Source organism: Poecilia latipinna, unplaced genomic scaffold (genome assembly GCF_001443285.1).
Source record: "Poecilia latipinna isolate Pla-1442-1.1 unplaced genomic scaffold, P_latipinna-1.0 Scaffold855, whole genome shotgun sequence".
Classification (NCBI taxonomy): Eukaryota; Metazoa; Chordata; class Actinopteri; order Cyprinodontiformes; family Poeciliidae; genus Poecilia; species Poecilia latipinna.
Genome location: NW_015113471.1, coordinates 61550 through 73873, shown reverse-complemented (window position 1 = coordinate 73873; position 12324 = coordinate 61550). Strand labels below are relative to the sequence as shown.

The 12324-nt window shown below is 34.9% G+C and overlaps 1 protein-coding gene across 1 annotated transcript in view; it reads right to left on the bottom strand.

Annotated features, from left to right (window-relative positions):
• The window catches only part of rgs8 (regulator of G protein signaling 8), a 24748-nt gene extending 18720 nt beyond the window's left edge, over nucleotides 1-6028 (bottom strand). Inside the window, exon 1 of the mRNA XM_015048010.1 lies at nucleotides 5826-6028. The gene's annotated coding sequence lies outside the window, so the exon portion shown is untranslated. The remainder of the gene's footprint in view (nucleotides 1-5825) is intronic.
• Nucleotides 6029-12324: the final 6296 nt, after the last annotated feature.

The window sequence follows — 12324 nt, the reverse complement described above, 5'->3', positions numbered from 1 at the left end:
AGGATTTTATTCCTTGCATCTTCCTTTGACTGTAATTCTGCTCTTTTGGATTCTTTCTATTGCAAAGTCATCAGTCTATCTTTCCATTTGTTATTCCTTTACACATTTGTTTTTTTATTCTTGTCCTGTTCAGAGTTTAAAAAAATTGAATCCCTTTTATGTAATGTAGATCAAGATGACTTCTCTATTGGTTTTTAGGAGTAGCTTCTATTTGCAACAAAAGTCATTAATCTTTTAAGCTAATGCCGTGTTATTTACAAGGTATAAGCCTTGTAAATATTCTATAAATATATATACATATATTTATTCTGAGCCTTGCTAAAGTACCACCATGTGTACTTCAACTATAGCTTCAAAACCCTTGCACTATGTCAGTGTATTCTTAGAAAACCTTATGATAAAGCAAAGCTGTGCCAGCGGTAAAAGAATATTGACCAGTCACCTGAATTTATTGTCTGCTGATAAGAAATGTCAATATTTAAAGCAGCTCTAAGTATTATAATCTATTGGCAGAACATTCATTATGGATTGATTGTGCTGATAAGGTTTTGTTTTAGCAACCAGATCCCTGTTTCTATAATAGAGGTGGCCGCTCTTGGTAATAAATGTTTGTAGCTTTGCTGTTATGACTTGCTCCTTTTGGGCAAAAAAGGTGAAATGCTTTGACATGAATAGGTTTTGTCTGTCCGTGGCTTGATCAGACTATCAATAGCACTGCCAAGGCTGATGAGGGCAAGCCAATGTCTTGCCTTAACTGTTGGATAACATTTAGCTCCGTGATAAAATTAGAACAAGTCATTTACTGTGGGCTAAATCTGAACATGATCTGATTTAACTGGACAGAATGGGTTTTTGCATGAGCTTGCTAAATTTAACCTAGAGGGTCTGGAAGGTTGGTTGGACAGCAGGGACTCAGTAGTGACGAATCACATTAATGTATGATTATAACTGGCACAAAGATAAAGAGACAGTTTAAGGTAAAGCTACCTAAATGTCTTAAAAATATTGAGGACAGAACATATTATGGCACTTAATGAATTAATGCTCAGTAATTAGCAGAAAGAGAAAGCCACAGGTGTGCAGTGTTTTTAGCAGTTAAATGGGTCTTTTGGCCAGGGTGCCAAAGTATGTTCTTATGTGTGGCTTTAACTGTGCTACAAACTGAGGATAGGTCTCTCACCACTCATCCCGCCTTTAGCCATTTATGTAATCAGTTTGTGCCAGGGATTTATTTTAGATTGCAGACAGTGGCTTTACTCTAAGGGCTGCCACTAAAAGCATTTCTCTTCTAGGGGATTTACTAAGTTTGTCATATTAATGTAAGCAGTACACAGTCATTTAATATTATGTTGCCAAGCTTATGGTGCAGTTGCTCATTTACATTAACCACTGCATTGGGTTTTAAAAATTGGAACAGAACCCAAATCTCAGATTTCTTGTTAGATTAAGAAAACAGTCTGAATGACTGAATGACTGTTTTCTTAGTCATCAGTCTTAGAAATAATTTTCTAGATTATTTTTGGCTTTCCACACTGATTGGCTTTGCCTATGGAGAGTTTTGACTTTTACTTTGCATATACATAACAATCCAGGTTATTTATAAAGTAATAATAAAGAGCCTGCAGAGAAGATGACTTTCTTTCCCTGGAAAATCTCCAGGGGTGACACAAACAGAGACTTACTTGAAAGTAAAGTTACAAATAAAAATGTTTATCAGCACAACATTGATTAGGAAGCACTCAAAAGAAGAATTAAAACCGAATGCTTATGCAACAACAATACATTAGCAAATCATTTTTTCAGGAATTTTGATACTATTAGGATTATGAATTGTCTCTTTATTTTTAGATTTCCTTTGTTGTTAATGGGTGGGATTGGAGCTAACCGAGGAGACAGCAGTGAAATTACATGCCAAAATGGGGCATTAATACCATTAACCTCAGCCTCCTGGTTCACAGGGACAGTCCTGGATTATGCCCTGTCAGATACTCAGCAAAAGTACAAAATGCACACTGAAAACAATATACAGACAGACACTCTCATTAATTTATGACAAAGTTATATTTTAAGTACACAACTGCTAATACCAATTGCCGATTACAACAACTGGCACAAATCATTTGAAAATCATTTCAAAAAGTAGCGTAATAGATGCAACAGCACCATAATAAGTATAGTTTCAATAAGACTTAGACAATAAGCATTAGTTCAACATGTATAGGTTTTCATTAAAGGATTAGGGTTTAAAGTGAAACATTTTCTAAACATGTCTAATGTTTTGGTCACTGATTTCAAATAATCATAAAAATATGCAATCTTAAATCTGATTAAGCAAAATGACTTGCAAACCTCTCATATAAGCCCCTCTAACTCCACAAAGAATATAAATTGTCTACCCAGACTGAAAACATGTTGAGTATATAAACTAAATTCTATTGTGGTTCTTCACATAATACAGGCCTATCATAAATGATTTTTTATAACCTTAATGAAGTATTCTTTGTTAACCAAATAGAACTACTTAAATACTTCATTGTGCGTCTCTTGACTCAATATCCTATTTACAAAAAGTTAGATGTTAATGAAACGAGTTTCCAAATGTTGTGTGTTGTACCAAAGGCCCCATAAACCAGATCAAGACCTCATGTTCAGGACAAAGGCCTTGTGGTTAGAAATCTAGAAAACCAATTACCCTGAAGCTCTGTAACCTAAATAATCAGTTTTAAAGTCGATTATTATGAATCAGTCTATTGACAACTAGAGTCTCTGTTCACAATATTTGCTCCTCATCAATGTCCTCCTTACTCTGTAACACACCCAAATACCAGGCTAGGATTATTGAGTCTGTTTTCAATTTAACTACCATTTGGAAACACTCACAACTTACTATAGACAGTTTGGAGTTTGATGTACTACTAAAGAGCAGGACACAGGATTGTACCACTGTGGGAATCAGCTGTATTGCCAAGAGAATTACATTAGAATATTTGGAGCACTGCCAGGTCTGGTGAGGGCATGATTAGCTCTTGTCCCTGGTTAAAGCCGAGCTGCTGCATCCATTCTACACATCATGAATAAGTGACCACCTCTTTTTTAACACTCAAATACATCAAACACACCTTACTGATTTGGGCGCTCTATTTAAGCTTCACAACCTCCAGCTGCAGTCTGTGTTTCATGAGATGCTCATGCCTACTGCTGCAACCTGCTGCCTTCTTCTCCTCCCCCGAGTTTCTGCTTGATCCTCTTCTGTCTCTCCTCCACCCAACAACCCACCCTTGGACTTCAGGATCAAGGATAATCTCCTCTCTTCCTGGCATGTTAGCTTAGGGGCTAGAGATTCACTCATCACTCTATGAGACGTTAGGCCTTGGGGTGATGAACTCTGACCAAACTCAAACTTGTACTATATCAGTTAATGAAGAAGCATTTGTACTTTTACACAAGTTGTCTGAATTAAACGATAGTTGTGTGTAGAGATGCATGTGGCCATCTCAATGTTTAGTTTTTCAAAACAAGATGATACATATTTCATCTAATTGTTTTTATTAAAGACTTTATTTTAAAAAAAGATATTAAAACTGCAAAAAACATTCCCAAGCCTTCCTGCCAGTAATTATTCACTGACAGTTTCGGAATAGGTTAGCTAGGAGGAGATATAATTCTTCAACAGGTGTAAGAGAGAGCTGTTAAAGCAAAACATGGTTTCTTCCATAGCATATTCGATGTGCAGGAATCTACAGAATGCCAACACTTACTTCAACTCTGAAATTTCCAGAATTTTGCCAACATCTCCAGGTTCCATGCAAACAGGGCTTGAGAGCTCAAAATCAGAATAACTACAAGCCACGAGCTCGTAGTTATTCTGTTTTATCCTGGCTAATGGAGCAAGGATGCTTCATTAATCCAGTGCAGGTGTTGGGAGACTGGAAGACTCCACCTAAAATAGCACCACTGATTGATAACTTCTCCCAGCCTATGCATTAAGCTGGTGCTGAACTGGAGAGTTCCTTCAGTGACTGACTGCTACAGCCTAACTGCACAAAGGAGTGGAATAGGAGACCCTTCCTCCCTCCAGCTGTTAGACTATATAACCATCACTTCTCCCAACAAATTCAAGTGTTTACATGCATGCATGCTGGGATTTGTACAATTATTTGTCTAGTTTTAACTTATTTTAAGTAACATTTCTACTGGTATCTGAATATCCCTGCTGGTGCAGTTGTTGTTTGTTACTTATTGTAAGTCATGTGTCTTTAATCCCAAATACACATGCACATTTTTGAATATTTTTTAAATAGCCTATCCAGCTGAATGTTCCTTTGGACTGTAGTATGCTATCTTTAAATAACTGCACAGTATTAATGTTGCAATTTTGCCTTCATAATATTTTATTCTATAGCTGTCTAGGCTATAAGTACAGACACGTTTCAGCCAAGATTGGCTAGCAAAAAAGAAAAAAAAAAAATCCATGGGATTACATGCAAACACACTGTGGGACATTTCATGAACTCTTGTTTGGTTGCCATTGTTGACATTGCTGTGCAGTTGGCTGCCTTGTATTTTTAAACCGTATTTGTCATGTAAGTAGATATATTGTCAGGACAACTCACTCCATTGATATCACAGGATATAAAAGTGTTGAGGTTCTGTTTGGAAATTAGAATCTAAATTTAATCAGCTTCGTCTTTGGTGGTTTATAGAAAGCATGTTGTTAACAGTGCACGCTCTGTCTAGCTTGCATGTCCGTCTACTCTTGTTCATGCACGTGGAAGACGTTTTAATCCACCGCTTGAATGTAAATATCTGAATGTTTCTTTATGTTTACTCATATTTTCTGAAACGTTTGTACTGAGGCAGATAAAACAATAATCCCTTTCACTCATTGTTATTATTCCTGCAATATCGAAGCATTATGTAATTAAGCATCAGCTTGTCCTTTCTGGCATTTGTCTGTGGTCTTTATAAAGCTTTAATTAACTGTGTGGTACATGTTAATACAATTATGAAAAAAATAAACCAGTCTTAATGTTGCCCAAAAATAGGCAAAATATATATTTAAATTGAAATGACATCGTATTGACATATGTGTAAATTAGGTGTACCTCCAAACCTTGATATTGAAATCAGGTATGTCCATTCGTGCGTAGAAAAGTCTATTTCTAGATAACTTGAAGATCAAGTTTTATTATTCAGAATGAATTTTGTTGTGATTCGGCACATGGCTAAACATTACAAGAAATAAGAATTTGTTTTTGTAGTTCTGATAGATATACCGCTTAGGAATTTTGCTGACAAAAAACACGGATAAGGCAAGAATGATTGAAGCATGTAGGTTCTATGTGGAGATTTAAAAACTAATTGCCCTGAGATGCCACTTGACTAGGCTTCAAAGCATCTTTGTTTTAATTCAAAGTGAGTGATATTTATTAAACTGAAAGACAACAGAGTATTAGCATCAAGTGAGGAAAGTAGGGGGGGTTGAACTGATGATTAACCGTATTAACCAGAAATCACATCATACACAATACAGAATTTTGATTATGCACCATGCACAAGGATGAAATGTAATTGTGGGATATCAATAATAAATGCCTGCCATGCATTTATTTGGTTCATATTTCAATGTTAGCAGCAAAGACAGCAAGTTACTTTATTAAGTGTTTTCCTGCTTGAACAGTAAGCATGCATACTATGTAAAGACAAACACGGTAATCACTTGTGAATTCTAAAGGTTAACCAAGCCCCAAACATTGCTCAGAGTTCAGTGTCAACAGAATAACTACATAACAGTGTCATACAATAAATTAACATGGATCATTTACCTTGAGCCTGATGTATGAGAGATCAGCTGCACTCTCTTCCCTTCCTGTTTTACCACTACCTATCTACCAATGTGCGTTTTGGCAGAACGCAGATTCTGTCTAGCCAATGCTGTTATTTGTATGAAATTGTGTAGCTCAAGACTAAAGATATCTCGTGTTTCTGATGCCAGTGAGTGGGAGCTACATGCTGCACTCTCATTGGTGTGAAATCGAAGGGAGAAGAGAGAGAGTGCGGACAGGCGAGATGGATGGAGGCAAGGGAGGGGGGGTGTAGTCAGAGAGCAAAATAGAGGGGGGAGAAAGCTTTGTTTGCTTGGGGAAATCTCCAAGGACAACCCTGAACACATCTGTGAGGTGGAGAGGTGCCATTTGGTGATGTACTGTTTGAAAAGGTGAACATGTGAATATAAAAGAGGGGCAGTAAATAGGATGAATGCTTATCTCTGATGAAGGTGACAATTCTACAGCATAAGCCATATATATATATATATATATATATATATATATATATATATATATATATATATATATATATATATATATATATATATATATATATATATATATATATACCTATTTTTTTTTATTTATTTATTTATTTTTTTTGACAGACATTTTTCAAGTGTATTAATTGTTTTAGTTATTTGCTTACCTACATTGATTTAAAGACAATCTGGTGAAACAGAAAATCATTCTTGAAGATTTTCCTTGCATGACAATCTTTTGTGCTTATTTTATTTTCATCAATCAATTAAGTTTTATTTGCATAGCACATTTCCACAGCAAGGAATTTGAAAGTGCTTTACATCATAAAAAACACAAAAACACAAAGTCATGCAACATAGAATCAACAATCAAAACATTACATTAAGTCAAGTGCCATGGTTAAATTCGTAATTGACTATGTTTCAAATACAACTCCAAACACGTGGGTTTCAACTTTCAACTGTGGCTGACATCTGTTTTGTTGAGATTAAAAAAAATAAAATAAAATAAAAAAATAAAAACTAACTTAGTGCTATCAGATAGAATTTCTTCAAAGCTTTGTTTTTTAATGTTTGTAAAGAACTTTTTCTTTTCAATAAAAGGACTCTAGGGTTTATGCTTTTTAAAATTTCCTTAAACCCAACCTTTTACTTAGGTTGTCTTTAATCAGAAAGCAAAATTAAGCAAACACTACAAACACAAATCCCTCTGAATACAAAATGGCCCCTGAATGTCCCCAAGAATGTTCAGGGGCACGAACATATTTGTGTCAATCTTGCCCATCTGCATGGCATTTTTCTCTGCACACATTGCATAGGATTATTGTGGTAATTGGATATTCCTCTCACAACCAAGACTCAGTTTCTTTTGTTGTTTTTTTGTGCAACAACATACTCAAAACTATGGCGTTGGGTCACTACGTGGACGAGTACCTTTCTCCCTGTAAACACTTCTCTTGGGCAACCTGATTCTAAAATGTTGCTGTGTTTCTTATCAGTCCTATGACAGTGATGCATATTTCTACATACAGTAGGCCTACTAAGAAACTAGATGGATTTCACCTCTTTCTAATTAAATCAACTATATATTTGAATCTGATTTGTTTTTGGTGTGTCTTGAACTGTGTTTTACCTGCTTTTCCTGTACCTCTCTCTATGTTCACTGAGAAACAAAAGGTGGTGGAGTGAGAGAAGACAATTTCTGATGTCTTTAAAATAATGTGTCCAGTGCGCAAAAAAGTGCATACATTCTGTAGCATCAATTGTAAGTATGCCTTATTTATATGGATTACCAAAATTAGACAACAACAATAGCCTACAGATGCCCATTATATGTAATAATAACTCAAGGATGTTCGAGGAGGTTCCTTTCAGTTATGTTGATGAAAGATAAGGAATGAGAAAATCTCTGACTTTACATTCTAGCCTTGTCAACAGTCTGACTGTGTGTGACTTAAAATGTTCTGGTAAAGTAAAAAAAAAAAAAAAAAAAAGCTCCAAGGGACACAGTACAAATCAAGCTGCATAACAAACAAATTAAAACCATATTTTAACATTACAGAGCTCCATGAGGTTGTCAGTAGCCTACTTCAAAGACTTGGAGTTGTTACTAATTAAGCAACAAATTTACTAAATTGGAAACACTGTCTTTGGGATGATGGAAGAGTATCCTGCAATGCCCTTCCCAAAGTCATAATAGGAAAAATTTCTGCATCCCAAGAACAACCAGTTTCTATCCCTCATATTTTAATCATCTCCACTAGCAGCTGAAAGTTCTTGCAAAGTTGTTATTTTGGGATAAATCGTTTACTGTAATGAATTAAATTGTGATATTGAGTGTTGAGCATGTTTTCTTTCTTTTTTTTTTTTTTTTTTGTAATCTGATTAGAAGTCAAATGCTTGGTCTGTTGATTTGTGTCAATCTTGCCCAGCTTCCTCAAGGCCATGCAAGGTTGTTACATCCTTGAAAGAGGGTGTGTAAAAGAATAAAATATTATTCTTTTACAATATTATAAACTTTTGATTTTATCTACATAGTTATTATTCCATGCTTAGGTATTTACACACAACATACCAACAAATACCCTGAATATTATACAACTAAATAGACCACATGGTAATTTATGCCTCAGCGCAAAAAATGTTATGCAATACAGTATCCATGATGTATTCATGCACAACTGGCTCTAAGTGATTGGTTGCCAACAGCAACCAAATCATCTCACAGCATCTTTCTTCAACCTTGGTGTCCAAGGCAATATTGCATATGCACAAAGAAAACAATCTTGTTTGCACCTTATTTGTTTGGGCCTAAAAGAGATAAGGTGGCAAACGTCAAGCACTGGGCATATCACTGCGTAGATTGAAGAGACGGTGAACATTAATGTTGTGATGTAGAAAGATATGATCTGCAAAGAACTGCGAGGACTGCAGAGGAGGCACTCTGGCAGAAGAAGGATGATTTCTACCAAGGAAGAGATAACCAAGTGTTATATAAAATTACATGCACACACACAGGCATACAGAAGAGCTGCCTACACACAAGCATCCTCGTCCATCAGCCACTCTCTTCCTCAGTTTCCAGACATGCACACACAGAGTTAAACTTTTGGTAAAAATAGCACAACTCATGTAATTTAATGGTTGGACACATCCAAAAATGTGAGAGATATCAAAGACATTTAAAAAACACAGGGTTGAAATAAAAAGATGAGGATCATTTAAAAAGTGTATTTTCCTCCAGGCACACACATTTAACTTGAGTGACATGTTTTCTCTGATTGCAGAATTCCTATATCATAATTTCAAAGTCTTTTTTTTTTTTTTTGTGCATTTGGTCCCAAGCTATTTGCATTGTTCTTTTTTACGTCTCACAAATCATGAAAAATAGTGCTGAAGGTGAATGAACAGTGAATTAAAGGGCTTGTTCTCTGGGTTCCAAAACCAAATCCACCTTAAAATGTGGATTTAGTTTAAACATAGGAGAAAATAAAAAGTTCACCTAAATATCAGTCATTGAAAGAAGCCTTACTGGTTCCCAGAAACATTTTTTCTTAATATTTTAGGTTCAAGCTTATTTTTAAAAATTGGATCTTAAAATCAACATATCCTGACATGTATTTAATGTTGACATTTTTGCCTTTCTAAGAGTTTCCAGTTTGTTTTTTTTTTTTTGTTTTTTTTTTTAATGAGATGAGAAGTGAAACGTCCCTTATTTTTGTTAAGTTTGAGAAGCACAATAGTTAAACATTATCTACAAGCAGTTAGATAACAGAATTACAGATAAAACTTTTATACAATATGGATTTAAAATAATCTGTGCTGCACATGTGAAAAGAGCATATCTGTATATTCAGAGCTAATTTAAATTGTGAGAGCTTGTGGATAAAATGCAAGTTTCTACACGACTTCAAATAGTACATGCTGTTCCAAACCATTTTAATTACTGTGGTGGCAAGTCATTCCTAAAACAAAAGAACTCATTGATCACTTAAGGCTGCACATTGCAGCAGCTTAGGCCTCAGAATAGGGCCATATTTAAACGCCTTTGAGTTCCAGTGGCCGAGGTACGAAACATTTTAATAAAATACAACATTTTATGTCCTGGGTTGTTTTGAGGTTTGTTTATTCTGTAATCTGTTTCTTTGTTTAGATCAGCTTTATTTTTGTTTTTACTTTTATAAGCTGTTTCCCACCACCTTCTCCTCAGAATTAACCCAATGTGTTTTTGTTTTGTTTTTTCTTCTATAGCAAAACAGTATTAAGTTTGACATGTGGAACTATATCACTTTACATAAAGAGCATGCTGGAAAGCCCACCAGCACAAGATAAACAATGAATGATGCAAATTCACAAAGATTTCTTTTGTTACTCTCTTTGCTAAATAAAAAAAAAAAAGATGAAATCCAGAAATTATTTCTTTATACAGAATCTAAAGTTGATAACATCAGATAATATATGTCTATGCTCCTATGGAACATTTTCATACCTAATTTTGCTAATATTCAGTCAGAGATAAAATCAGCTTAAGCAGGACATGTGTCTCAGTGAATGAAGCGGCAATGGAGGGTTGCACGTGTTTTGCGGCAATGCTTTGGCTGGTGGCATGTGTCATGTCCCCACTGATGTCATGACCTGTGTCACACTCACATTTAGAACTTCACATCGCATTGGCTCATTATATTCTGACACCGCATTTAAGATCGATTTCCTTTCCAGGTACGTGATGAAGCAAAACGTGGCACTTCATGAGATTTGACAGGAAATGTGATCCATGAGAACATTGTCTCCTATTTTCTTTTTTTTTTTCTGGCACATATGATACTTAGTTAAGGTAAGAATCTTGCAATGAGCATTTTGTGATTCGTTTTAATGACATTGTACTAGAATGAAGCAACACCTCATTTTCTAATGTGTTTCTGTGTCTCTGATATCCCTGCGTTTCGTCACCCAGGTTTAGTCATGCCTCAGCCATTACACAGATGTGTGGTCTTACTTTACATTTACTAACTTTGATTTTTGCTAAACAATAAATTGTGCAGTTTTAGTGAAAGCTCCCTGCTTCCTGATCCCATTAGAGTCATGTTAAATGAAGTCAAATCCCTGGAATACAGTAAATAGATCTTTAAGTAAAGTATTCATTTTAATGAAATGGCTATTGAATGACTGTGAAGAGAATTTCAGGGATTTCAGTTAATAAAAATGCTGTCAGCATCTCAAGAAGCGGTGAAGCAGTGAAGTTATTCCAAGCATCACAGCATAATGCCAGAGAAAAGTTGGCTGGATTACAAAATGTGTGGGATGGAAAGCAGTCAAATTCTGTTACAAGAAATGTTTTTTTTTTTTTTTTTTTTTTTCCAGGACATTTTCTAAATAATATTAAAATTACTAATATTATTGCCACTTACAATTATTACTTTCTCCTAATCAAAAATGGTATATGTAAAAAAAACTTAAAATAATTATTCACTTAGCTTATTCTGTGTCAAACAATGAAATTAGGAAGTGGAATTTGATGCATTTAACCAAGTTAACTTCTGATTACAGATAAGGTCAGTAGAAAAAAGTTATGTTTACAGTAATAACAGTGCTAAGAAAAAAAGATCTTATCCTGCACCATGCCTTCAGCTAGGCCCATGAGAAAATGTAAGGGTGTGTAAACCCATGTGAGGGCGTGTAAACCTTGATTTATGGATATGGATTTATCCGTAAGAAGCTTTTACCCAAACAGTAGCTTCTTTTTTACATCTTTTTTTCATTTCCCTCTGCAGTTTATTTCAATCCCCCCAAAAATTTCAAGTCTTTCTTTTCCCTTCATCAGGAGAGGAAATTATATCTTTATGACCTACTAAGCAAAAGATAAGATGTCTGATGAGCTGGTGTTTATTTAGCAAATGGTTAGCACCGTTGTCAGCAGTAAATGCTGTGAACTCATTTGTTTTATCACTGAGCATTATTCACTTTTTTCCTCTCAGACTGATGACAACAACTAAATGCTGCGAACAAGTAAAAACAAAAGTGTCGTTATGTAAAAGCTTAAATTCACATAAGTGTTGCAAAATCTGCCTGTATTGTGCTTGCAGGAAGCCTCAAGTGTTTCTATTATATCAGCTCACTTCAGAATCTACCATTTAAGAATCTACCCTTTAAGAATATGTGGCCAGTTTATTAATTTTGTGATTTTACATTTAAATTAGGGTAACATTTTATTTGAAGTGGTGTGCATAAGACTGACATGACACTGTCATAAACATGACATAACACCTGTCATGAACATAAAGAAGTCTTTATGAATGTTTATGACAGTTGTCATGAACTGTCATTCGGTAAAGAATGACACTTTTAATGCAAAGTTGCTCTAAAAGTTGCATTAAAGTTACATTAAAAATGCCAACTTTGCATTAAATTATAATTTACAAAATCATGTAAAGTTGAAAAAAAAAAAAAAAAAAAACTTCAGCAGTGAATATCTATTAGACAAGTTAGAAAAACTAATAAATTGCATACTCTTTTAA